This window comes from Stenella coeruleoalba (genome assembly GCF_951394435.1).
Source record: "Stenella coeruleoalba genome assembly, chromosome: 10".
Lineage (NCBI taxonomy): Eukaryota > Metazoa > Chordata > Mammalia > Artiodactyla > Delphinidae > Stenella > Stenella coeruleoalba.
Genome location: NC_137156.1, coordinates 22,466,779 through 22,493,846, shown reverse-complemented (window position 1 = coordinate 22,493,846; position 27,068 = coordinate 22,466,779). Strand labels below are relative to the sequence as shown.

The 27,068-nt window shown below is 39.8% G+C and overlaps 1 pseudogene across 1 annotated transcript in view; it reads right to left on the bottom strand.

Moving 5' to 3' along the window:
• LOC307192467 (tripartite motif-containing protein 26-like) overlaps positions 1 to 27,068 on the bottom strand; it is a 29,195-nt pseudogene that overhangs the window by 1,714 nt on the left and 413 nt on the right. Inside the window, exons 2-7 of the transcript XR_013831768.1 lie at positions 26,663 to 26,712; positions 22,576 to 22,644; positions 4,745 to 4,840; positions 4,299 to 4,529; positions 3,356 to 3,378; positions 835 to 950 (exon numbers count right to left, since the gene is read on the bottom strand). The product of XR_013831768.1 is annotated as a tripartite motif-containing protein 26-like (transcript). The remainder of the gene's footprint in view (positions 1 to 834; positions 951 to 3,355; positions 3,379 to 4,298; positions 4,530 to 4,744; positions 4,841 to 22,575; positions 22,645 to 26,662; positions 26,713 to 27,068) is intronic.

Below are 27,068 nucleotides of genomic sequence, written 5' to 3'. Positions count from 1 at the left end.
CAGACCAGGGCTGGAACCCGTGTCCCCTGCATTGGCAGGGAGATTCTTAACCACTGTGCCACCAGGGAAGCCCCAGAACTTTTCCATTCTTCAAAACTCCAACTCTATACCCATTAAACAACAGCTCCTCATTTCCCCGTCCTTCCAACCACTAATCTACTTTCTGTTCCTATGGATTTGACTACTTTAAAGACCTCAAAAAGGAATCATACAGTACTTATCCCTTTGTGACTGGCTCACTTCACTTAATATAATGTCCTCAAGATTCATCCATCTTGTAGCATGTGTCAGAATTTCCTTCCTTTCTTAAGCTGAATAATGTTCCATTGTCTACACATTCCACATGCCACATTTTGTTCATCCATTCATGCACTGATGGACATTTGGGTTGCTTCTACCACCTGGCTATAGTGAATAATGCTGCTATGAACATGAGTGTGCAAATACCTCTTCGAGATCCTGCTTTTAATTCTTTGGAAAGTGGAAATGCTGGATCATATGGTAATTATATTTTTAATTGTTTGAGGAAATGCCACACTGTTTTCCATAGCCTTCCAATTTTCTTTTACCTCACTGTTAAAGGTGAGGTATCTTTTTACCAACTCTGAGACCTATTGACTATGATTCTACTTTAGTCTAGGTAACATTGTTAGACTCTCATGTGGAATCCTCTCTGGTTTGGACTTGCTTAGATTCCCTCCCCGATGTCCCTGCATGGTGTAAGTGAGGTGCACAAGAGCAAGGAACTCTGAGAAGCCACCGCCACAATCAAAACCTAAGGAAACATTATAGAGAAAGTAAGAAGTTTTTCTAGGCTCAAACCCCTTCCTTTACCATGGAATCCTTTGAGTCCTTTCTCTAAAGAAAGAAGTTTATCTGAAAATTCTTCTGTCTGCTTTTTGATTGGAGGACTGGTAGACTTTTCAATCCAGAACTTCTTCCGGGGATATCTAGAGAAAATGAAGTCACAGTTAGAACTCCTGAGAGAGAGGCATGATTTCCCATCGTCAGCACGTGCATGTGCACAAACACCAACAATAGACCAAAGGGGCAGAGAGTAAAAGCTTCATTTCCAAGTGCTCAGTTTCAACATCAGACTCAAAGAGTAGATATATAGAGTTCTGAAGAATGGGCCATGATCCAAGGATTCTCTACCCACCAATATGTCATTTATAGACAATGTTAAAAAAAGAAAGGAAGCCATTTTCTGCCTTTGAAAGTCTTTGAAACAGGCTACTAATACTACAACCTCTAAAGAAATTACCTGAGGATATAAACTAGATAAATAAAATTAAAATGAAGCCTTTTTTGTTTGTTTTTTTTTAGCCGCACTGTGCAGCATGTGTGATCTCAGTTCCCTCACCTGGGATCAAACCCGGGCCCCCTGCTATGGAAGTGTGGAGTCTTAACCACTGGACCACCAGGGAAGCCCCAAAATTAAGCTTTAAATATACATTTTTAAAAAGCTTTAAATTTAAAATTAAGGTATAGCTGGGCAGACATATATAAGCTAAATACAATATGAAAGAAATCTGAGGTCTTGATATTATCAAACAGGATTAAATTCAAGGCAAAAAAATATTAAATAAGACAACAGAGGGTATTTTATGTTACTAAGAAGATTATAATCCACAATTAAGATATAACTCTCTTTAAAAAAAAAGAAAACATCAAAATATAAAAAGCAAAAACTATAAGAATACAAGAAAAATTGGCAAAAATTCATTGCTAATAGGAATCTTTGAGTGATTTCTTTTAGTCCATGACATATCAAGAAGTAAAAAAATAAGTATCAATACAAAATACCTAAATAACAAAATTACTAAGGAAAACCTCATGGAGCTATATCAAATCCTATTCTAAGAACCCAGAGAATGTACTTTCTTTTTAAGTGTTTAGAACTGTACAAAAATCTACAACATACAATACAGAAAGCCTCAATAAAGTCCAAAATGGTAGAAATGGCAACCAACTCATGTGATCACAAGATTTAAAACTATGAAGCCTGAAACTACTAGAAAAAGAACCCAGCACCACTGACAGATATCCTTTTTCTTAAATCTTATGTTAAATAGCAAATCAAATTTAAAATTTCAAAATAGCTAGAAAACAATAAAAATACCAAATACTAGAAATTTTGGCCTATGACAAAAGCAGGGCTCATAGATATACACACACAAAAATAAAAAAATATTAAAAATGGAAAAAAGGGAGAGGCAAGTAGAGGAGTCAAAAGTAGAAATACACAAAACAAACAAATACATTGACATAAAAAAATTAAATTTAAGGACATTATTTGGCAAATTATGCAACTATTTTTGAAAATATAAATGAAAATTGTGATATTCCAGGAGCTATAAATACTAAATATTCCAATTAAAAAGTGTCAGAATGAATTTATTTAAAAAGAAAAAAAAATTTATGTTTTTATAAGAGGTACATAAAAATAACAACCGAGAAAGGTTGAGAGTTAAAGGATAAAAAGTTAAATAGCATGCAAACACTAATCAAAAAAAAACTAGAATACCTCTACTAATATCAGACAAAATGCTTTCAGGCAAGAAGTCTTACCCATTCTGTATCACTCTCATTTCTTATATAATTGCTCATTTCTAATTGTCTCTGTCTAGTCTCCCCAGACAGAATCTGGTAACCTATCTCATTACACCCCTTTCTACCCAGTAACTGGTCCACAGTAAACATTCAGTATATGCCAATAGTCCTGGATGTCTCTGGGATGAACAGTGTATTATCAAAATACCTCCCTTTTATCTCTGTTCAAAGCTTCTGAGTATCGTGTGGGTATAATTTTTGAAAACTGCCAATGTTAAATGCCTAACACACATTCCCTCAGACGCACTGTTCAAGAACCCATTATCTCTATGACTCATATAAATGTCCCTCTTCTTATGGTCAGGCAGAGAGCAGGAAACCATCACTAGCAAGCATAGAGGGCAATCTGACGATGAAATGTGCTCTACAGAATATGAGGGAAGCTGTGGCCAGGAGAAGCAGCTGGGAATCAAGTACAGAAAGAACAAGAGGAAATCGGGTTTTAGAAACAAATGTGTATTCTAAATTTTCTCTAATACTCTCCCATAATCTCCTCCCATTTCATTTCTCCCTATCCCATTACCATCCTAACATAAGTTCCATGCCAATAATTTTTCTAGGACTCCCTCCCCCATTCTATGGAACACCTTTCAACTTACCCTTTCTAGAAGAACCTCTCTTCCTCCAAACAACCCCTTTCCAGCCCTTGCCACATTTCAATAAGTTATGGTGACAGAAAGAAAAAACAAAGGAACACCTAAGTGGTTAAAAAAAAAAAAAAAAAAAAGCAAGCAGCACTTACCCGCTTATTATATTGCTTGGGTCCTAGAAAGGAAGAGAAGACAGACTGTCATGGAAATAAGGTTCCCAGGATCTGACACCATTCCCTACGATGGGCTTGCTGGGGAACGGGTACACAACAGGACTGTACAGAGAATTTTCTGATGAGCCTGGACCTGTTCTGTTCTCCACTGTAGTATCAGTTTATGTGGACATATGTTTCCCCATCCTTTTCTCTATTTGAGTGCTAGACTATCCCCTCCAAGAAACCTTCCTTGATCTGTCAAGAATCCTATTGTCTACCAGGTTAAGACTGAAATCTCAGCCTGCCTTGGAAGGCCTCTACTCATTTGACCCCATCTTACCTGTCTCATCTTCCCTCTAACTTCTTCCTCACTTAAGCTGACTCCTCCAGAAAGGTAGCTCCGTTCACTCTATGTACCCTTTCTACCTTCCAAACTATCTTCCTCAGCACCCACACCCACCCTTTTATTATCACACTCATTAAGTTTATTATCACATTCACTTATTTCATTCTAACCACTGCACCTCCACCAAATGGAATGTTCAACTCCTCCTTCCTGCTAATCCAAATCTTTACATTTTCTTCAAGGCTGCCATTAAGAGCTGCTTCTTCCTTGAAGACTTCCCTGACTAAACCTAGTCTTTTCCAGAATTCCTGGGGCTTCCTGTCTGACCACAAGATTTAACACTCGATTATTTCTTATAATTATAAATGTATAGATCTTACTATCTCATTGTAAGATCTGGGTCTATTACAGTCCCTTGCCCACCACAATTTGGGACTTAAAACCTATTACTTTGCTGATTAACTTATTAAAGAACTCAACAAATGAGAACAAAACCTTGTCTCTCCTGACTCCTTGTCCAAATCTCATGCTAATGGAGGGCTACACTGCATCCTGGAGCAAGGGGACCCAGGTACAGTTTAGTTGGTCACTCACCTGCAAAAGTTCAAGTGCTGGCTGCCGAGCCTTCTTCTCTAACTCAGAAATCAGGGTCTCAAGCTGGATGACCTCCTCAGAGCCCTTGGTGACATGGCTGTTCCTCCCTTCAGTGAGCTCTTGCTCCATCCCATCCAGCCACTTCAACAGGTACTGCTCCCTTTCTCTCAGGAACTGATGGCCCTGCTCAAACACTGATGCTATGTCTTGCTTGTGGTTCTGGAATTTTGCCTGCAGTAAAGGCAGAAAGGGGAAGAGGATTTCTTCTGAGAGGCTAGGAAACACCAGAACATTTGTGAGATCTGGAAATGAGTTCAGAACAAGAATCCCTTTCATCACACCCTCCTTCTCCCCATCCTTCAATATACCCCCTCCCCCTGACACACACACACACACTCTCCCACCCAACAGAGGTACACAGAACATTCACTTGAGACTTCTCTTACCAGCAGGGCCTGAATCTCATCTTGTCCCGTAGACTAAAAATTCCGAATCCTGTCCCTGTCTCCCTTCAGAATCTTCAGATGGTTTAGAATTTCACCCTATGGAAATAAACATGGGTAATATTAAGATGAAGATGAAAATGCCCTCAATAAGAAAAGAGATCTGCAAAATGATTCCAGAGTGAAATCAGATAGTGTTTGACCTTATGTAGTATAATAAGGTAACTAGGATGGAATAGTTTCTATCCTACTTAATGAAGAAGAAACAAAGTGAGTGCTATGTTAACTTAGAGCAGTTTCTCAGAAGTGAGATAAAATGAATATTAAACTTATACTGTACCGTATGTCAATTACATCTCAATAAAACTGGAAGAAATTAAGTGAGATAAAATAATGATTTATTATCATTGCAAGTACTAAGACTTATAGTGTAGTATTTATTTATACTTACTCTTTCCACCACAAATATAGACAATTTATATTAAAATTAATTGATAACATGGAAGTAAAAAAGAAAATCAACACAAAAAGTGAAGGAAAGTATATGTACTAACTCCAAACCATTAAGAGAATGACTAAACTGGTTTGAAGAGTCCCATCAACCAAGGAGAAAAGGGAAATACTGAATCACATTAATTATTTAGCTGACAGGAGAAAAAATACTAGTATGTCAGAAAAAACAATAGTTTCCCTGAGATTAAATTCTGAAAGAAAACTTATACAAGATATATTCTCAAATATTCTCAAAAATATTTTTACAACAATAATGTGCTAGAAACACACAATTCGAAGCTACGTATCCAGAGGGCTATCAAGAGCGCTGGTATTCTGTACTGCTGGTTGAGACTTGATTGATTGCCTCAGAAACTAAAACATCAAGGCAATGGGACAGACTTGCTATTATAAAAGATACGAAAACAAACCAGTTTATTATCCAAATGCAAAGGATAACATGTTGCCAAGAACTTTCCATGCTACAGAATTTGAACCTTCACCTACACCTGTTACAATGGCTATTATTTAAAAAACAAAAGATAAGTATTGGTGAAGATGTGATGAAAAGGAAACCCTGGTACACTACTGATGGGAATGGAAACTGGCACAGTCATGGAAAACCCAATGGATGTTTCTCAAAAAAATTAAAAATAGAACTACTATATGATCCAGCAATCCCACTTCTAGATATTTATCTGAAGGAATTGAAATCAGGATCTCGAAGAGATATCTACCCTCCCATGTTCATTGCAGCATTATCCTCAATAGCCAAGATATGGAAACAACCTAATGTCCAATGGATGAATGGATAAAGACAATGTGGTATATACATACAATAGAATATTACTTGGCCTTAAAAAAGAAGGAAATCCTGCATTTGCAACAACACAGGTGGACCTGGAGGACATTATGCAAAGTGAAATAAGCCAGACACAGAAATTCTACAAATACAGTAGAATCTCACTTATATGAGAAATCTAAAAATAGTCAAACTCATAGAAGCAGACCATAGAATGGTGGTTGCCAACAGCTGGAGGTGAAGGAAAAGGGTAATAGTTTGGTCAAAGGGTAATGGTTTCAGTTATGCAAGATAAATAAGTTCTGAAGATCTACTCTACAGCATAGTGCTTATAGATAACAATGCTGTGTTATATAATTAAAATTTGCTAACAGGATAGATCTTATGCTAAGTGTTCTTATCTCACACACACACACACACATACACACAATAACATAATAATAATAATAAAGCGGGTGGGAGGAAACTTTGGGAGGTGATGGATATGTCTATGGCCAGCTACTGAGCTCGTGCGCCCCTAACTAGAGAGCCTGCGTGCCGCAAAACTACTGAGCCCACGCACTCTGGAACCCACGCACCACAACTACAGAGCCCACGGGCCCTGGAGCCCGCGCACCACAACTAGAGAGAGAAAACCTGCACGCCACAACTAGAGAGAAGCTCGCGCACCACAGTGAAAGAGCCCACATGCCTCAACAAAGATCCCACGTGCCGCAACGAAGACCCAACGCAGCCAAAAATAAATAAATTAAATAAATACATAATAAATCTTTAAAAAATTGGACTGCAATTTTAAAAATCAGTATATTACATATAATAAAGAGTAAATGGTATTTAACAAAACTTGTGTTTTAGTGTGTGTGTATGCGTGTGTGTATGCGTATGCATGTATATTAGACTGGATTGTGAATTAATTTCTTACTGTGATGTTTCAAAAAAATGTTTGAAAACCCTTAGTTTAAACCATGATGATGAGCTTTTCCAGGCAGAGTATGAATAACAGACCTATGATTGAACATAGTGGTTTCTAATAATCTAACTCTCATACTCTCAAATGAGTTTTAAAATATAGCCCTAAATTTTTGTAATTCTTATTCTCTACTGTTGAATCATTTAAAGCAATTTATTTTTATTTTTTAATATTTTATTTATTTATTTATTGGCTGCATTGGGTCTTAGTTGCCACATGCAGGATCTTTCGTTGTGGTGCGCAGGCTTCTCTCTAGTTGTGGCGCTCGGGCTCCAGAGTGCATGGGTTCATTAGTTGGCGCACTGGGTCTTAGTTGCGGTATGTGGGATCTTTCGTTGCAGCACGTGGGCTTCTCTCTAGTTGTGGCACGCGGGCTTAGCTGCCCCACGGCGTGCGGGATCTTAGTTCCCTGACCAGGGATAGAACCCATGTGACCCGCATTGTAAGGCAGATTCTTTACCACAGGAAAGTCCCTATGGTCCATTTTTTAAAATGCCGTTATAACCCACAAAATTGATGCCATGATACAAGGTATTGCAGTCTACACTTTGAAAAACATTGATTTAAACCACAACAACTTTATCACTAACCCTGACCTCTACCCAGAAATGCAAACTCTAGGGAGCTACAGAAGCCTACTGTATCACCACTTGAATATACCACTTGCACCTCAAATTCACACCTCCAAATGCATTATCTTCCTCATTGTTCCTACTCCTCAGTAAAAGGTACCAACAACCACTCCATGACCCAAGCCAGAAGCTAGGTGTGATTTTAGACAGCTCATTCTCTTTCACTACTACCTCCGATATCTGGTCACTGAATTAAATAATACAATGTCTGAAATAAAAATTTCACTGCATGGCCTTAACAGCAGAATGCAGATAATAGAAGAAAGAGCCAGTGACCTTGAAGATAGTGCAATAAAAATTATCAAGTCTTAATAAAAGAGAAAAAAAAAGATTTTTTTTTAAAAAAGGAGAAATTCAGTGACCTATGAAATATTAAAAGGTCTAACATTCATGTCATTAGAGTCCCAGAGAAGGGAGAGAAATTGGTAAAGGAAAAAAATGTTTAGAGAAAAAATGGCTGAAAACTTTTCAAATATGGCAAAAGACATAGATTTATAGATTCAAGAAGCCCAGCAAATGCCAAACAGAATGACTTTAAGGAAAACCGCCCCAGATACATCATAATCTAACTTCTGCAAACCAAAGATGAAGAAAAAATCTTGAAAGCAATCAGAAGAAAATAACATATCACAATGAGGGGAAGAACGATTCAAATCGTTCAGATTTGAATCCGAACAGATTTCTCATTAGAAACCATAGAGGCCAACAGACAGTGGGGCAAACATCTGTAAAGTCCTGGAGGAAAAAAACCTGTCAGCCCAGTGAAATGTGCTTCAGAAATGAAAGCAAAATATAAATATTTTTAGATGAAGGTAAACTGAGAGAATGTGTCACCAGCAAACCTGCCCTAAAAGAATTGTTAATGGAAGTTCTTCAGGCTGATGTGAAATTCCAAAGGGACATTTGGAACTTCAGCAATAGCAACAGAACAGAAGAAAGAGCAACAGAAATGGTAAATATTTGGATAAATACAGTTGTCTATTTTATACCTCACACATTCTTCAAAATATGTAGGACTGTTGGAAGCAAAAATTGTAACATTGTTAGTGAGATAATGTGTGTAGATGTAATACATATGACAATAGGGAAAGCAACCTATATGGTTGTAAGGCTTCTACATTTTACTTGAAGTTGCAAACTTTTAACTCGAAGTAGATTTTTAACTCTAAGGTATGTATATTGTAACCCAGAGACCACTACCAAAAAGGTAATATGAAGAGATATAGCCAAAAGCCAATAGGTAAGTTGATGTGGAATATTAAAAATATTAGAATAAAAGAAGAGAAGGCAGGAAAAGTGAAATAGAAGAGTAAAAAACAAAGGGTACAAAACAGAGATGATAAAATGGTGGACCCAAGTTCAACAATGTTAATAATTACATTAAATGTGAATAGTCTAAACACACCCATTAAAAGAGATTGTCAAATTGGTTTAAAAAAAGACCAAACTATATTTTATCTCCAAAAAAACCCACACTAAATATCAGTATAATAATATACTAAAAGTAAAAGTAAAGTATACTAAAAGTAAAAGAATTGAAAAAGATGTACCATGCAAACACTAACCAAAATAAAGCTGAAGTAGCTATATTTAGATAAAGTAGACTTCAGAACATGGTATGTTACAAGGGATAGATAGGGCTATTACTTAATGATAAAGGGGTCAATTCTCCAAGAAAACATGCTAATCACAAATGTGTGTGCAACAACAGAGCTGCAAAACACATGAAGCAAAGACTGATGGAACTGATATGAGAAATAGACAAGCCCAAAATTGTGTCGGAGACTTCAACACTCCTTTCTCCAAAACTGAGAAAAATTAGACAGAAAATCAGTAAGGATAAAGAAAACCTGAACAACATATCAACTAGCTGGACCTAATGGCAATGACAAAACACTCTGCCCAACAAAAGCAGAATATACATTCTTTTCAAGTGCATATGAAATATTCGTATAAAGGAACATATTCTGGGCTGTAAAACAAACCTTAACAATTTAAAAGAATTGAAATTATACAAAATATGTTCTTTAACCATAATGGAATTAAACTAGAAATAGAGAAAAGAAAAATATTTATAAAATCTCCAAACATTTGGGGATTAAACAATGCACTTTTACATAAGCCATGGTGAATAGTATTGTATCAATGTCAATTTCTTTGTCTCCTAAGATGTTATCACTGGCAGATGATGGGGAAAAGGGTACACAGAGGTCCTCTGAGCTATTTTCATAACTTTTTGTAAATCTTAAACTATTTAAAAATAAAAACTATTTAAAACTTTAAAAAAGAGAAATAAATAAAAATGAGTGAAGAAAGCCTATGTGATCTATGGGACACCATCCAGAGAAACAAAATCTGAATCACTGGTGTTCCAGAAGGAGAAGAAAGGGAGACAGGGACTGAAAAACTATTTAAAAGAAATAATGGCTAAAATTTTCCCAAACCTGCGAGAAATTTGAATATTCAAGTTCGTGAAACTATTAGATCACTCCATTATTTCAGTCTAAAATGATCTTCTCTTAGACGCATTATAATAAAACTGCCAAGAATATAAGATAAAGATAGAATCTAAAATAAGCAAGAAAGAAGATTGTAAACTACAAAGGCACCCCTATTAGGCTATCAGTGGATTTCTTAGCAGAAATCCTACAGGCCAGGAAAGAGTGGGATGATATATTCAAAGTGCTGAAAGAAAAAAATTGCCAACCAAGAATTCTCTACCTGACACAGTTGTCCTTTATTAAGGAGAAATAAAGACTTTAACAGACAAACAAAAATTGAGGGAGTTCATCACCACTAGATCTGCCTTACAAGAAATGCTGAAAGGAGTTCTTCAAGTTGAAATGAAAAGATGCTAATTAGTAACATGAAAACATACATATATATACAACACACAGGTAAAGGTAAGTATACAGTCAAATTCAGAAAACTCTATTACTGTAATATGATGGTGTGTTAACCACTTAACTATAGTGTAAAGGTTAAAGGACAAGAGTACTAAAAATAACTATAGCTACTATAATTTTTAATGAATATACAATATAAAAAGAGGTAAATTTTGGCATTAGAAGTATAAATGGGTGAGAAGTAAAAGGGCAGAGTTTTTGCATGCTAGTGAAATTAAGTTTTTGCATGCTGATACATCTAATAAGAGGTTTTATGTAAGCCTCATGGTAACTAAAAAGCAAAAAAAACTTACAGTAGATTCACAAAAGACAAAGAGAAGAAAATCAGAGCATACCACCACAGAAAATCACCAATTCACAAAGGAAGGCAGCAAGACAGGAAACAAAGAGAACTACAAAACAGCCAGACAGAAATCAATAAGATGGTATTAGTTAGTAAGTCTTTACATATCAATGATTACTCTAAATGTAAATGTATTGAATTCTTCAGGCAAAAGTCACAGAGTGGCTAGAAAAAAAGATCCGACTATAAGCTGCCTACAAGATACTCACTTTCAGCTTTAAGGACACTCATAGGCTTAAAGTGAAGGGATGGAGAAAGATATTCCATGCAAGTGGAAAACAGGAGAGCAAAGGTAGCTTTACTTATATCAGATAATATAGACTTTAAGCTAAAAACAATAACAATAGACAAAGAAGGTCATTATATAATAATAAAGGGATCAAGTCATCAAGAAGATATAACAATTATAAATATATATGCACCAGGGACTTCCCTCGTGACCCAGTGTGTAAGACTCCATGCTCCCAATGCAGGGGGCCCGGGTTCGATCCCTGGTCGGGGAACTAGATCTCACGTGCATGCCGCAACTAAGAGTCCACATGCCGCAACTAAGAAGTCCACATGCCCCAACTATGAGCCCACATGCTGCAACTAAAAAAGATCCTGCATACCGCAACTAAGACCCAGCACAGCCAAAATAAATAAATAAAAATATATTTAAAAAAAAATATATATATGCACCCAACACCAGAGCACCTAAATATATTAAGCAAACACTAACAGATCTGAAGGGAGAAATAGACAGCAAAACAATAACAGCAGGGAACTTCAATACTCCACTTCAAGCAATGGACAGATCATCCAGAGAGAAAATCAACAAGAAAACATTCGACTTGAACCATACTTTAGTCTAAATGGAACTAACAGACATCCAACAGCAGCAGAATACACGTTTTTGTCACCATGCTGTATAATACAACTCTAGAACTTATTTGTCTTGTAACTGGAAGTTTGTACCTTTTGACCACCTTCACCCATCTTGCCCACCCTGCCTCTGGAAACCACCAATCTGTTCTTCATATCTATGAGTTTGGTTTTTATTAGATTTCTCAAACAATTAAAAATAGCACTACCATATTATCCAGCAATCCCATTTTTGGGTATATATTCAAAGGAAATAAAAACAGGATATCAGAGAGATACCTGCACTCCCGTGTTCATTGCAGCATTATTCACAATAGCCAAGATATGGAAACGACTTACAAGTCCATCTATGAATGAATGGATAAAGAAGATATGATATATCTATATCTATATAATGGAATATTATTCAGCCATGAGAAAGAAGGAAATTCTGCCATTTGTGACAACCTGGATGGACCTTGAGGCATAGCGCTAAGTAAACATAAATCAGACAGAGAAAGAGAAATACTATATGATATCACTTACATGGAATCTAAAAGAAAAACAACTCACAGAAATAGAGAGTAGAATTGTGGTTACCAGGGGCTAGGAGAATGGGGGAATTGGGAAGATATTGGTCAAAGAGTACGAGCTTCCAGTTATTAGGTGAACAATTTCTGCGAACCTAATGCATTGCATTGTTTTTATAGTTAACAGTACTGTATTGTATAATTGAAAACTGCTAAGAGAGTAGATCTTAAATGTTCTCACCACAAAAAATAAATGGTAATTATGTGATGCGATGGAGGTGTTAGGTAACACAGTGGTGGTAATCATATCGTAGTATATGTGTTTCAAATCAACATGATGTACATTTTAAACTTACACAACATTATGTATCAATTATATCTCAATAGAGTTTGGGGGAAAAAAAAGAAATGCCAAAGATTCTACAAACAGGAGCAGAACTAATAAATGAGTTTAACAAAGCCACAGGATACAAGGTCAATATTTTAAAAATTGTTTGTTAATACACATAAATAAATAAACTACTGAAGATTGAAATTTAAAACAGTATCATTTACAACAATACCATAAAATGTGAAGTACTTAGGTATAAATCTTACAAAATATCTGTAAGATATCTATGCTGTAAGCTAAAAAAAAAAATGGAAGAAATCAAAGATCTAAATAAATGGTGAAATATATTAATGGCTTGAAGGACTCAGTATTCTTTAGATGTTATGTTAAACCATGGAAAGGCCAAGGAGGCACCACTGTAGAGCTGTTCTTAGGGCATCAGTTGGCCTTAACCCAGCGATGAAGCTCCTTCCAACACCACCATCACCCCCATTATCTCCCATAAAAGGGAGATAATAATAATAACCCCCACATCCCAGAGGACTGCAGAAAGGATTCAGTGAGATCAGGTAAATAAATGAAACTCACTCTGCAAAGCAAAATGCGCTATAGAATGTTGGTTGTTATTTCCACACCAAGAAATGGGAGCTAATATTTCACTTTTAGCTGCCATCCTGAGCCTCACAGGGACCCCTGCTTTGAGCCTCTTGTTTCTGTCTCCTTTGCAGTGCATCCAGCATCACAGCACCTGGCCCACCCTTCCGTGGCCTCTCCAGCCCAGCCCCGGACTCACTTGGGCCACCTGCCGCCTAATCGCAGACAAGGCCTCAGTCACTGGGCTCTGCTGGAGCCTCTGCGACAACTGCCGGGCCCTTCTGGGCAACCCCAGCCCTGCCTGTGCCTCCGGGACCCCTGCCCCTCAGACCCGCGTCTTGGACCCTCAGGAAAGGCCTCCACCAGGCAGCGCAAGGACTGAAGCCGTTGCTCAGGGACCCGCACCCAGGTTGGCAGGGAAAAGGAAGGCCCAGTGGCACCAGGGGGATTCACCAGCTACGAAAGCTTTTAAAATAATTTGTGCCACGTTGTGATCCTCAACAAGCCTGTGCGTCAGGGCACAAAGGCGCTGGTAGGCCCATTTTACAAATCAGAGCAAGGAAGGCAACACAGCAGAGACCAACTGGCCAAGATGGCTGCCCTCACTTAGCCCAAGTCCCTGTGGCCCCGGGGGCGAGCCCTACGGTTGCTTGGCAACGCGGGGCACCCATGCTCCCAGGCTGGCGCCTAGTTTCCTGGACCTACAGGTGGAGGTTTTACCCTTTGTACTGGGGGGTTCACCCATCCAGAGTCAGGTGCTTCTGCCATTTTCAGTATTCATTTGCTTTTGCCCTTTTGAAACTCCCAAGTGCTCCACCCCACCCCACACCCTAGCCTTTTGGAGAGGTCGTGGACCATTGGAGTTCCACCGATCTGGACAGCCATATCCACTGGTATCCCAGAATTCGTCTATATTTTCCCTAGAGGGATGTGTAAGGCCTTACCAACTCTTTGTGTGATGCCAGACACCCATTATTTTTTACCTCAGACTAGGCATGTATGTTGGCAAAGTGCAATGTCACATATAACTAAACAATCAGTGGGAACAAATCTGAATCCCCAAAACGAATAGGAGCACAAAAGATGAAAAAGATCATAGTAGTTGTGAAAAAACATTTTTGCATGGAATTTATATCTTAACTGCTTCTAGGCCGTACAGGTTATTAGGTCTATGAGGCCAGCATTACCCTGACACCAAAGCCAGATAAAGACTTGACTACTCAGATTCCTCTGCATTTTCTTGGCCTAGAGAAGTGGCCCACTCCTTCCTGTTATGGGCTGTCCTCCCCAGTGGTGGGTTGAATGGTGCCCCCCCAAAAGATATGTGTACTCTTGAATCCCCAGAATCTGTGAAGATTAACTTATTTGGAAAAAGGGTCTTTGCAGTTGTAACTAAGTATCTTGAGATGAGACCATCCTGGACTACCAGGGTGGACCCTAAATTCAATCCAAATGTCCTTATAAGAGACACACAGAGAAAAGGAAGAGGCAATTGTGAAGACAGAGGCAGAACTTAAAGTAATACAGTCACAATTCAAGGAATGCCTAGAGTCAATGGAAGCTGGAATAGACAAGGAACAGAATCTCTCCTAGAGCCTCTGGGGAGAGTGACCTCTGCCGGTACATTGATTTTGTTCTGATTTTGGCCTTCAGAACTATGAGAGAAGACATTTGTTGTTTTAAGCTACCTAGTTTGGTTACCGCAGCCCTCAGAAACTAATACATGCCCCCTTACTAAAAGATGACACAGTGACCTCTGCCTTGCGACATAATATGTACTCCTCTCAGGACCAAGGGCTAACCTCTCCTCCTGACCATTAGATCAATAACTATGGCTGTCAAAAAATACTGAGTTGGAGAATTGTGGACCTGTTAAGGGAGGAAAGATATTTATCCTCAAAGAGCTGAAGGATCTGGCCAGGGTGTACCAACAAGAGTCAAACGAGTTCGACAGCAGTTTCATAGTCACATTTACTCACACCCCAGGGAAAGAGAACACTGCACACCACGCAGAGCCACATACGGAGGGTGCATTTGGGAACGGTGACCAACCAGTGGCTGTGGGAGGCAGACTATGTAGTATCAAGAGGGTGAGGTGCCCCCTGGTTTTTGTGGGAGAATGTGATTGGCTTGTTTGAAAAATTCTGCAGGCTGGCAAGGAACTGAAACACACTGTTCAGGGATAAGCAGGAACTATGCCCAGACTCTTTTGATAAGAAAGTCTGTTTGACTAGAGGACTTTATTTGCAGGAGCAGAGTTGGGAGGGAAACTTGTATCGGGGCCTTAGTATATGTAGAGACTTCTGTTACCTCAGTTTATAATTTGGGTATCTGTGAGGCAAGATATTCCCAGAATTCTTTACCCCAAAGGGGGCAACTCTTAGGCAATGGCTCAAGAGTTTGTAAAAAAGTACAGATGTGGCCACTTGCTGGCCAGGCATTCAGTGCTAAGATGACTGCCAGAAGTGTGGCCAGTTGTTCTGACCTCTGGGTCCTCTCCTTTATTAGGGACATCCTGGTTAAGGGATGAAAATCAAAAATGTTCCACTGAGCTCCTTTATGTATTATGGTGATGATACCATCTGCAAATTGTATCAACTCCCATTGCTGTTCACTTGGTTGATCCCAAGGGGCATCCCAGGTAGCCAAGAGGTCTGGGAGAGAGGACTTCCTCTAGCACCAAGAAATCTGGCAAGGGACTGGGGACAGGGGAGGCCATCCCCTCCTGCAGGTAAGTATGCCAAAGCGTCCAGGTTTGGCTCCATCCTATAGCAAGGAGGCCTGGGTAGCTATGCTGGGCTGTGGGGTGCTTTCATGATCCAAGGCATAATGGGCAGCTGGGTACAAAGGGTCACAGATACAGGGCCTGTGAAAGTGTCTGTTTCCAGAAGCATACAATAAGCAGCTAGCAGCCGCTCCTCTAATGATATATAGCACAGAACCAAGGAAGGCAACTTTTTGCTTCAGAAACCAATGAACAACTTATGGCAAACATGGGTAGTCCAGAGACTCCAGGAGGTATGAGAGGAGATTGCTAAATCCTCTACAGTGAAGGAGTCTCTGGAGAAACCAATAAGAGTGCCTCTTGTAGCCTTTGGATGGAGACAGGAAAATTCACGGTGGGTTGATTTGCAGGTAACAGCAAAAGTGAGATTAAGTAAAATTTGTAAATTAGGAATAAGTTGTCTACAGAATCCCCCCAAAAGATCAAAAGGTTGATCTTTTATTAACATTGTGGATGGCAAGAGGGTCAAAGATTTCTTAACAGTGTGTAGGGGATGGAGCAGCCCTTGAGCTGCTGAATAATTTTTAGGAATTGAACAGAGGTGGCTGGCAGGGTCTTGTACTACGTGTGGGGCCATCCCTTTTTTGTGAGCTCCTTTGTTTCTATGTCCTGAATGAGTGTGTCAAATGAATCTTCTCAGAGGATGGTGTCATCAGTGTAATATCATACCTGTTCTTCTGGAGAAGCGTAGATGCAGTTAAAGTCTTGCTTTCAAAGATTGTGTGCAAAGGCAAAGTACCCCACGGTACACCACGCAGGGGCACCAAGGGGTTGCACCTGGTAACACTTTCAACAACTAGGTTCTGTGGGAGGCCAGCTTTGTAGTATCAAGAAGCTGAGTGACTCCTGGTTCTTAGAGGAGGATGTGATTGGCTTGTTTCAATAATTCTTCAGGCTGTCAGGAACCTGACACCACTCACCACTCAGGGTTAAGCAGAAACTGTGCCTGGTCCCTTTGATAAGGAGGGTTGTTTGGCTAGGGCCCTTATCCACAAGAACAGAGTGGGGAGGGGAACTTGCAGTTAGGCCATTCAGGGCTCCCCCAATTTTACCCAATGTCAAGGCAGCATATAATATTAAGCTCATTATAATTTTATAATATTAATTACATAATTTTAAGCCTTATACCACATCATGCAAAACATTTTTATCAGTCACAACATTCTAAGAGCTCAATTCCCAGGAGTTGGCCAAAGGTCAGTCATGAAAACAGGCCCTTCTTGGGAATGTGCAGCGTTTGAGCAACTCAGGCCTGCTGAGTTAACCTTTTCATCACAGATACTTACTCCAATATGGATTTGCCTTTTGTGACTGGTTCACTTCTCCCAGCTTTACAACTGTAACCTTGCAGAATGCCTTGTCCATCACCATGGTATTCTATACAGCATCACATCTGACAAGTGACATATTTTGCAGCAAAGGAAATGTGGAAATGGACTTATGCCCGTGGACTTCACTGATCTTAACACATGTCCCATCACCTAGAAGAAGCTGGCTTCATAAAATTCCGCAATGACTTACTTTGAGGCTCACTTACAGCACCAACTGGAAGATGACCCCCTAGGAGGTTAGGGTGCTATCCCAAAGGAAGCAATACGTGCATTAAACCGGTGGCCAACTGTATTCATTTCCTACTGGTGCTGTAACAAATTACCACAAAGCAGCCTGCAGGGGCCTTAAACTAACCCTACCCCCACTCCACACAACCACAACCACATGCCCTAGAAAACAGCCCACAGAATCACAAGCAAATGTAAGTTCCTGATATGACTTCCCTAACAGTCTCCCTTTACTCCCAGAACCATTCCCCGTGCACACCTTAGATAAGGCAGGTGCCCCAGGTCCTGCTTCTCTCTCTGTCTGCACTCTCTCTTAAACTTCCTCTGTGGCCCCTTGAGGCATGCTACGTACCTCCTCCAGCACCTGTTGTTGAGCCATGCTCACCATCTAGCACTCTGTGCTCTACTTAACAGATGTTAATTTAACAGTCATAACGATGAGTCTTATGGGACGAAAAGCAAGATGTCAGTAGAGCTGGTTTCTTCTGGAGGCTCTGAGGGGAGGATCCATTGTCCTCGCCTTTTTCAGATTCGGATGGCCAGATTCCTTGGCTTGTGGTTCCTTCCCCTGTTTTCGAAGTACATCACTCAAGTTTTTTATTTCTTCTTTTTTGTAGTCTAATTTCATTCTGCCTCCCTCTTATAAGAACACTTGCGAGCACATTTAAGGCCCACCTGGATAATCCAGGATAATCTCATCATCTCAAGATTCTTAACTTAATCACATCTACAAAATTCCATTTGTCATATAAGAAAATATTCACAGGTTCTCGGGATTAGAGTATGAGTATCTTTGAAGCCCATTATTCAACCTACCCACACTGCACCCTCTGGCACCCCAAAATTCATGTCCATCCCCAGTGCAAGATATATTCACCCCATCTCAGCCATACTGAAAGTCTCAGCCCATTACAGCATGAACTCAAATTCAAAATCTCATGTATATATCATCAATTCAGAAGACCCAAATCTCATCATCTAAATCATTAAACCAGGTATCAGTGATCTCTGGGTATGATTCATCCTGGGGCAAAATTCTACTCCAACCATGGACCTGTGAATCTAGAAAACAAGTTATCCTTCTCTCAAAATTCAGTGCTGGGACAGGTATATGAAACAGCTGTGTTTCCTATTCCAAAAGGGAAAAAGTGGAAGGAAGAAAGGAGTCACTGGTCTGAAGCAATGTTAAAAGCAGCAGGGAAAATTCCATTTGGTTTCAAGGCCCCCTGCCATTGGTCTCCCTGCCTTTTCAGGCCTCACAGAGCAATGGGCGTCTGTGACCATGCTCCCCAGCGTCTCTGGCACAAGATTCTTCCAGCACCTGCCAGCCCCTGGGCTTTGGACTTTATGAACTTTCTCCCTGCGGAGCAGGACAGCCCTTGGCACAGCAGCTGCCAGCTGTTCCTGGTCCAGAAGGAAGGCTGATCCTCTGGTCAAAGGGAAAGTTGTCACTCTCCAACTAGGCATCCTCATTCTGCTATGGGGTCTACTGTGGTGGGAGTATAGATAATTTTTTTGTTTTTTAATCTTCCTTGGTTTATTAATTTTCTTTGTTTAAAACTTTTTGAATAGTAAGGGACTCACATGATTCACATAATCAAAGAGTATAAATATATAACCACAAAAATAAGAGGGTTTATGGGGAAAATAGGGTTTTGGGAGACAACTCAGAATCTATACTTCTTTGTAAACTTAACACTAACAAAACAATCAATAACAATCCAAATAAAAACACTAGCATTGTTTTTAAAAGACTTGTTAAATAGCTAATAGATAAAGATTATGATATGAGGTAAAGGACTTTACTATTATTGAAAAAAAAAGGTAAAGATATGTTGAGAGGGTAAGGAAAGATGGAAGCTGGTGGTTTATGGAAACAAGGCAGGGGGTCGTCACCAACAGAAGTTGCAGGATAAGCAGTTGAGACTTTGCACAAAAGTAGGTGTTGATGATGGGTGGCTTTGGCTCATTGTTTTGTGTTTGTTTCTTTTGCACTGGCCTTGTTTGGTTGTCTTGCTATCTTCTTTCTTTTATTGAGAAGCAGCTTAACAGAGTTCCAAATACAACTTTGTGCCACGGAGCAAAGACTGCACCAAAATCATCATTTTCTATCACTGCAAATGGGTCTCATTTCTACTTAAAGCAGAAGACACCTAGGAAAGCTCTTGTAGGGCAGCCTAATGATATTTTTCTTCCACACTTCTGAGGGCTGCATCAGCCAAAAAATTTGTTGCCATTCCTGTGTAGAATCGTACTGCAGCAGCATTTACTAGTCTCGTCCTCAAAACATTCATGAAGGGACTTCCTTGGTGGTCCAGCGGTTAAGACTCCACGCTGCCAATGCAGGGGGCCCGGGTTCCATCCTGGTCAGGGAACTGGATCTCGCATGCAGCAACGAAAATCCCACATGCCGCAATGAAGATCCTGTATGCTGCAGCTAAGACCCGGCACAGCCAAATAAATAAGGAAATATTTTTTTAAAAATTCATGAGGGCTTCCCTGGTGGCGCAGTGGTTGGGAGTCCGTCTGCCGATGCAGGGGACATGGGTTCGTGTCCTGGTCTGGGAAGATTCCGCATGCCGCAGAGCGGCTGGGCCTGTGAGCCACGGCCGCTGAGCCTGCGCGTCCGGAGCCTGTGCTCCGCAACGGGAGAGGCCACAACAGTGAGAGGCCCGTGTACCGCAAACAAAAAAAAAAAAAAAAAAAAAAAAATTCATGAAGATCGGGATAATTATTTAATAAGTACTTCAAGATAGAGAATGTGTCCATACTGAGTGGAGAGGAAGGAGGTGGGGTGAATGGCATTGTCTATAGCATCATATTCCCGCAGGTTGCTCGGCTCAATTACATTTGCTACTTTGCATTCAGCTGCTGCTACTCAGAGCAAAACATTCACATACTGGGACAGTTGCATGCGACACAATGCAGCTTCCGCATTATGCTGACACCATTTCCTCATTTATCCATTTGTCTGAAGAAGCGCTCATTGCCACAGTAGAGACAGTGAAGGCTCTTGCTCCCATTCCCGCCCACCATCTGCCTAGTTCAAGCCTCATCCCCAAACAGGGAACCACCTTCTTTAGTTTCTTGTGTACCTTCCAGTTTATGAAATATCAAGAGATTCTTGGTTCCCTCCTCTTTTTTTTTTAAACACAAAACTAGCCTATTATACACAATGTTTTTCACCTTGCTCTTTCCACTTGCAATATATCTTGGAGATCTTACCAAAAGTACACAGAGAACTCCTGCATTGTGATTAGTTTTTCATTGCATAATATTCCTGTGTGTGTGTGTGTGTATAAAATTTTAGCCAGTCCAAAATTGATGGATGCATGGATTATTCCCAATCTTTTGTTAAAGACAAACTGCAATGAACAAAATAGTACAATTTTTTTGCATGTGTATAAGCATATCTGTAGGATGAATGCCAACAAATGGAATTGTGGAATTGCAGGGTTTAAGAGTATATACACCTACAATTTTGACACACATTGCCAATTGTTTTTCAAAAGGTTTGTCCTAAGTTGGATTCTACAAGCAATAAATGAAAGGGCCTGTTTCTTCACAGTCTTGCCAATCAAGTGTATGCCAAGCTTTTGGATTTTTGCTATTCTGACAGGTGCAAAATAAAATCCCTGTGTAGTTATTTGCTCCTTCTTTATTATGAGTGAGGTTGAGCATTTTTTCATGTTGAAGGCTATTTTGTTTCCCTTTCTGTGGAACTGTCCATAGGGATCCTTTATCAACATGTAACATAACAAATATTTAATTTATTTATTTTGTCCATTATTTGTCTTCCCCCAGTAGAATGTAAGCCCCCCTGAAATTTTTGTCTCTCTTGTTCTGCTGGAGCCCCAGCATCTATAAAAGTACTTAGCACAAAGTAGGTGCTCAATAAGTATTGGAGGATGAATAAATGGATAAAGAGCATATGCAATAGATGATCCTGGGATAATCAGATAACCATCAAGAAAAGAGAAACAAATCCATATCTGGCTCCAAACATAAAAATGAATTAATCCAGGTATACTAAAGGCTTAAATTTGAAACACGAGACTTTTAAGTGTTTATAAAATAATACTGGAGATTAACTATGTGATCTCGGGACAGGCAGAATTTATTAAACTAGACCCAGAGTCCACAACATAAAGAATGATAAATTCGGCTACTTTAGAATGAAGAACTTCTCTTCATCAAAAGACACCATCAAGACAAGCCAGAAACTCTGAGAAGATATGTGTAACACATACAATCAACAAAGAATTAGTCCCCAGAATATATGAAAAAACAAATATCTCCCATAAATCCACAAGATAAACTTAAAAACAGCCCAATAGAAAAATGGATAAAAGACATAAGAGGCATTATACAGAAGGAGACATACAAATGGCAAAAAAAAAAGAAGAAGGAAAAATGAAAAATTCTCATCCTCATTAATAATTAGGCAAATGGAAACTAAAACTAAAATGAGATAACATTTCACACACATCAGATTGGCAAAGAGTTGAAAGTCTGACAATACCAAGTGATGCTGAGGATGTGGTTCAATTGCAACTTCATCTGCCAGTGGAGGAACAGTAAGAAATACAACCCCTGGGGGATAGTCTTGCCTCACTGAGTAACATGACATATATGCACATTCTAAGACTCAGAAATTCTACTCTTGGTCACGTACCCTAAAAAGTCTTGCAGGTGTGTGCCAGGATACATGTATGAGAATGTTTATAGCAGCATTACCCATAATAGCAAAAAGATGGAGACAAATCAAATTCCAGGAACAGTAGAGTGGAGAAGAAAAAAATGTAGACTGTTCATATTTGAAATACTACACAGCAGTGAAAATGAATGAGCCAAAGCTAAATGCATCAGGATGGTGGATCTCAAAAACAAAGACAACGAGTCACAGAACACATACAGTGTGATTCCATGTATATAACGTCCGAAAACTGGCAAAACTAGGTAATGTACTGTTTAGGGATATCTACATGTGTAAAACAATTACAAAGAAAAGCTAATGACTATCACAGAAAAGCACATTGAAGCTTACCTCTAGAGGAGAGAGGGAGTGATACATCCATTAGGGGCACACAGTGAAAGACGATGGAAATCTGATTTCCTAGAATGAGAGATGAGTGCAAATGTCTACTTTATTATCTTCTTCTTATTTTAAAACATATACATGCATTATATGTACTCCTTCTAACAGATGATATATTTTGATATATTTCACAGTCTTTGGGAGGAAGGAAAAGAAATGAAGCAATCAAGTACAAACAAGATTTCCAGTCATGGGAGCAGAGAAATGGAGGGAGGGGTTGGCTAAGCAAAAATCCTTGAAAAACTTATAGTATCAAGGAATTTTTTTTTTAAATGAGGGATATTATAATATGTGTGTATGCTTATGAGACTAAGTCAGTGAAAAGGTAAAAAGTGATGATACAGGACGTGGGACATCACAGAGGCATAGTCTTCGAGAAAACAGAAGGGATGGGATCTGGCCTTGTTAGTGAAGGTGCCAACGAGGCTCACTGGACAGGAGGGAAGTCAAGGTGGTTCTGCCACAGTAGAACTTGCTGGAAATATGATGTCTAGAGTTTCCTGGAAATCTGCCCTCTGGAACTTCCCAGAAATCCACCCTCTTGGGTGCAGGAGAAAGCTGTTCACACCAGGGTGAACAATATAAGATCTCCCGAGGGGTTGCTGCTGGCGCTGTTTGTTGATGACCACCATGCATGGCAGAAGCTGGATGGTAGGGAGATTTCCTGTGCTTCAGGAGCTGGTGCTGGAAAAGCCGGGCGCTAGCTTTAGGAGCCTGGCAAGGAGCATACCAGAACCAGGAAGCAAAAATCGTTTTCCCTGTAATGACTCTCTAGTGCCCTCTAGTGACAAAGATCAGTGCCTGCTGGCAAAGGAAAAATATTTAAATGGCTCAGGTGCATTTCGGAGCTGAGAAACAATAAATACATAACCAATCCCATGGGGAAAGAGTAATCAGGATGACAATATCTGAACCTTCCATCAAACTTCCCATCACTCAAAGTGGGGTGGAGATCATATATTTCTTCGTGTGATGCAATAGGTACACAGCAGCACTTATGGAATATTTCTTGCCTTAAAAAATGGGACTCGAGGGACTTCACTGGTGGTCCAGTGGTTAAGAATCTGCCTGCCAATGCAGGGGACTCGGGTTCGATCCCTGGTTGGGGAACTAAGATCCCACATGCTACACGGCAACTAAGCCTGGGTGCCGCTACTACTGAGCCCAGGCCCGTGAGCCACAACTAGAGAGAAGACCGCGCGCCGCAACGAAAGATCCCACGTGCCGCAACTAAGACGGAACGCAGCCAAATAAATAAATAAATAAATATGGCACCCAAATCTGATAAAGCCTCTAGCTCTAACTACCAGTTACAAGAAATACAGGGGATAGAGAAACAAGTTAATTGACACTATGAGGAAACCAGGCAAATCCAAAATGTAGAACATTTTACAGGATAAATGAACAGTTTTCTCCAACATATTAATAGTATAAAACTAAAGGGAGGGTGGATTGCTATAGATAAGAAAAGGATTAAAAGACATAATAATAAAATGCAATGTATTGTCAAAGTATAATTTTCAAAAACTTAAAAACAGTGGTCTTAGACAAATATAAAGAGCATTTATCAAGGAAGTATTAACAAGGGGACCAGTAAAAAAGAACTATTTCAAAGAGATTAAAAAAAACTTAATATACATGGGCACTGGACATACATCTTTTATACCTCTACTGACTAATATTCATGTACATTGTTATTGACCAAGAATCATTTGTATCTATATTATTTTTCTATAAATTCACATCTACCCTTAAAGAATATGCTAAATACCCTAAAATAATAAGTCAAAGTAAAACCTCCCTAGAGAATGAGATAATTCTTTCATGGGCCTGTTGGAAAATGCTCCAGTGTTACACAGAAAGGACACACAGTCATCATTTTGTCTATGCCCAAGTTTGGAATTTTCTTTTTCTTAATAGTATGGACTTTGTTTGCATCTGGATTCATACAACTCAAATGCAAAAAGACATCTTTAAGAAAATCAGGGAATTTGAATATGGTCTGGGTACTAAATGATATTATGAAAATATTGAATAATTAAATGAATAATTTTGCTTGGTGCAGTAATGGCTTTTGGTTATGTAAGCAAAGTCCCTATCTGTTAGAAAAGCATGTGGAAGTATTTACAAGTAAAGTAAAACATGTCTGTGATTTGCTTTAAAATACCCCAGTTAAAAAAGAAAGTGGGAGGAGGGAATAGATGAAACAAAACAACATGTTAATAACTGTTGAGGCCAAGTGGTTCACGATATTTTCTCTACTTTTGTGTAGGTTTGAAAAATTCCATAATAATTTTAAAAAATGTAATGATAGTATTCTGCTTCACACTCTGGGGTAACTGCACCTTCACCACATAAGGTTTAGAATTCTTAGTTTTAAAGTTAAAAGTTGAATTTCTCATTGTTTACTATACAGCATATTTTCACTAACTTTTGAACAAAAAGACGTTTATATAAACATCCCTAAAGTTGGAATATAAAGTATTTTAAAGAACAACTCAAGTCATATAAGAGATTGGCTCAGCCTATGCCTTCTTTCTGTTTAAAACTCGGCAGTCAATGCTGTTAGCATTCAAAATGCCTTTCTTTTTCCTTTTGAAAGGGACCGTGAAGCCTGTTATTTTTTTAGCCCATAGCCAGGTCTTAGCACAAAAGCAGTCGGTTCTTAGTAGCATACATTTATTTCTCTGTTAAACCTTTGCTAGAAAACAGACATATAGGCTTAAAACCAGTTTAGCTCATGTAACTTTTAGCTTTTCCTTTAGAGATAGTCATTTATTCTGGCCCTGATAACAAGGTATCCTTCATATGAAAGATTCAAACAAATTCTTTGCCTCTTTACCAGTGGGAGCTTCATATTTTTAAGTATTTTTGTTCAGAGGCCTCTTTCCAAGCACTCTAACATTCTTCAGACCTTGAGATTTCTGAAAGCCATATTTTAACTCAATAAATATGGTAAATAGTAGGAACATACCTACTAAATTTTCTTGCTTGATTTAAGATTCTCATTTCAAATGCAAGTAATTATATCCTTTGGGCTAGTCAATACTTATAGACAGTTTCAAAGGTTTTACATGTATTATCTCATTTAAGCCTCACAATGATTCTATGAAGTGGATATAATTATTATCTCTATTTTTCAGAGAAAGAACCTGTGGCACATAGAGGCTGAGCAACTCCGCAGAATCACAAAGAAAGTGGCAGAGAGGAGGATCCCAGCCCATGCAGAGCCAAGCAGAGACTTGACTTGAAAGCTAAACTCCTAACCAGCCCCATATGATGCTCTGGTCTCCAGCTGGTATGAACACTGGGCTGGAGGGCTGGAGGAAGGAATTTTGGCTCTGCCCTCAGAAACTTGGGGCAGTGAGTCTGAGCACCCAGTAGCTATAGGGGCGGATACCACTGTGTGCGACTACAAAACTGCCTTTGACTGTACAAAGCAAGCCTTGGAGTCACCATTGCCCTTATTTGGGCTTGAGAAGCCGCATCAACCAAGGTGTAGTGTGGTGGGAGAGGGGAGTGCATAACTGACACTGCAGCCAAGCAGGGCCATAGGGCTTTAGAAAGCTTCTAGAAATGCCCAAGCAGAGCCCATTCATTCAATATACATTTACTGAATGACAGTCATGTGCAGGGGAGACAGGTGATGTCTCCACCCTCATGGGGCTTACATTGCTCAGGGGTGGGTGGCGAGTGGGGAGTATAAACACATTGACAAAGAAGTGAACAAGATGCTTTGGAATGATGGAAAATGTATGACAAAAGTGAAACAGACTGGATGGTGGAGGAAGGCCTTTCTGAGATGTCAAGGGAGCAGAGACATGACTGACAAGAAGGGGGCAGCCATGCCAGGGGCTAGGGCAGGGAGTTTCAAGACCAGAGAGGTTGAAGCACAGGGACTTAGGGAGAAGTGGCAAGAGGGAAGTCAGAGTGATAATCAGGGCGGTTATGTCAGCCCCGCAGGCCCTGCAGAGGCCTTCCTGTCTCTCTAAGTGGGCTGGGAAGTTATCAGAGAATTTCAAGCAGGGGAAAGTACCTCTGTGGCTGGAGGATGCACGAATGGCCTGTGGGTGGGGCAAGTACCTCCTAGAGACAAGGAGAGGACAAATTAGTAGCACGAAATCATTTAAGGAGCATTTAAAACATTTCCTCCAAAACACCAACTAAAAGAGTAGGTAGCTGGAGGGCCTATGTGCTGAACGCGGTGACTCTCCCGCTGGCCCAGGGAGACTGGGCGATTTTCATGCGGCGGTGCCTGGGACACGACTACAGAGGAGTCGAACGAGCGGCCAGGGACGCTTGGCGTCGTCAGCTTCCCGGGCCCCGGGTGGCGTGGACGCTCGGAAGCCTCAAGGAAATCTCCCCACCGAGGATCCTGGGAACCCGAGTGTCCGTCCACTTTTCGGGCTGTGTGGTTTCTGAATCCAACGCCGAAGAGGGAA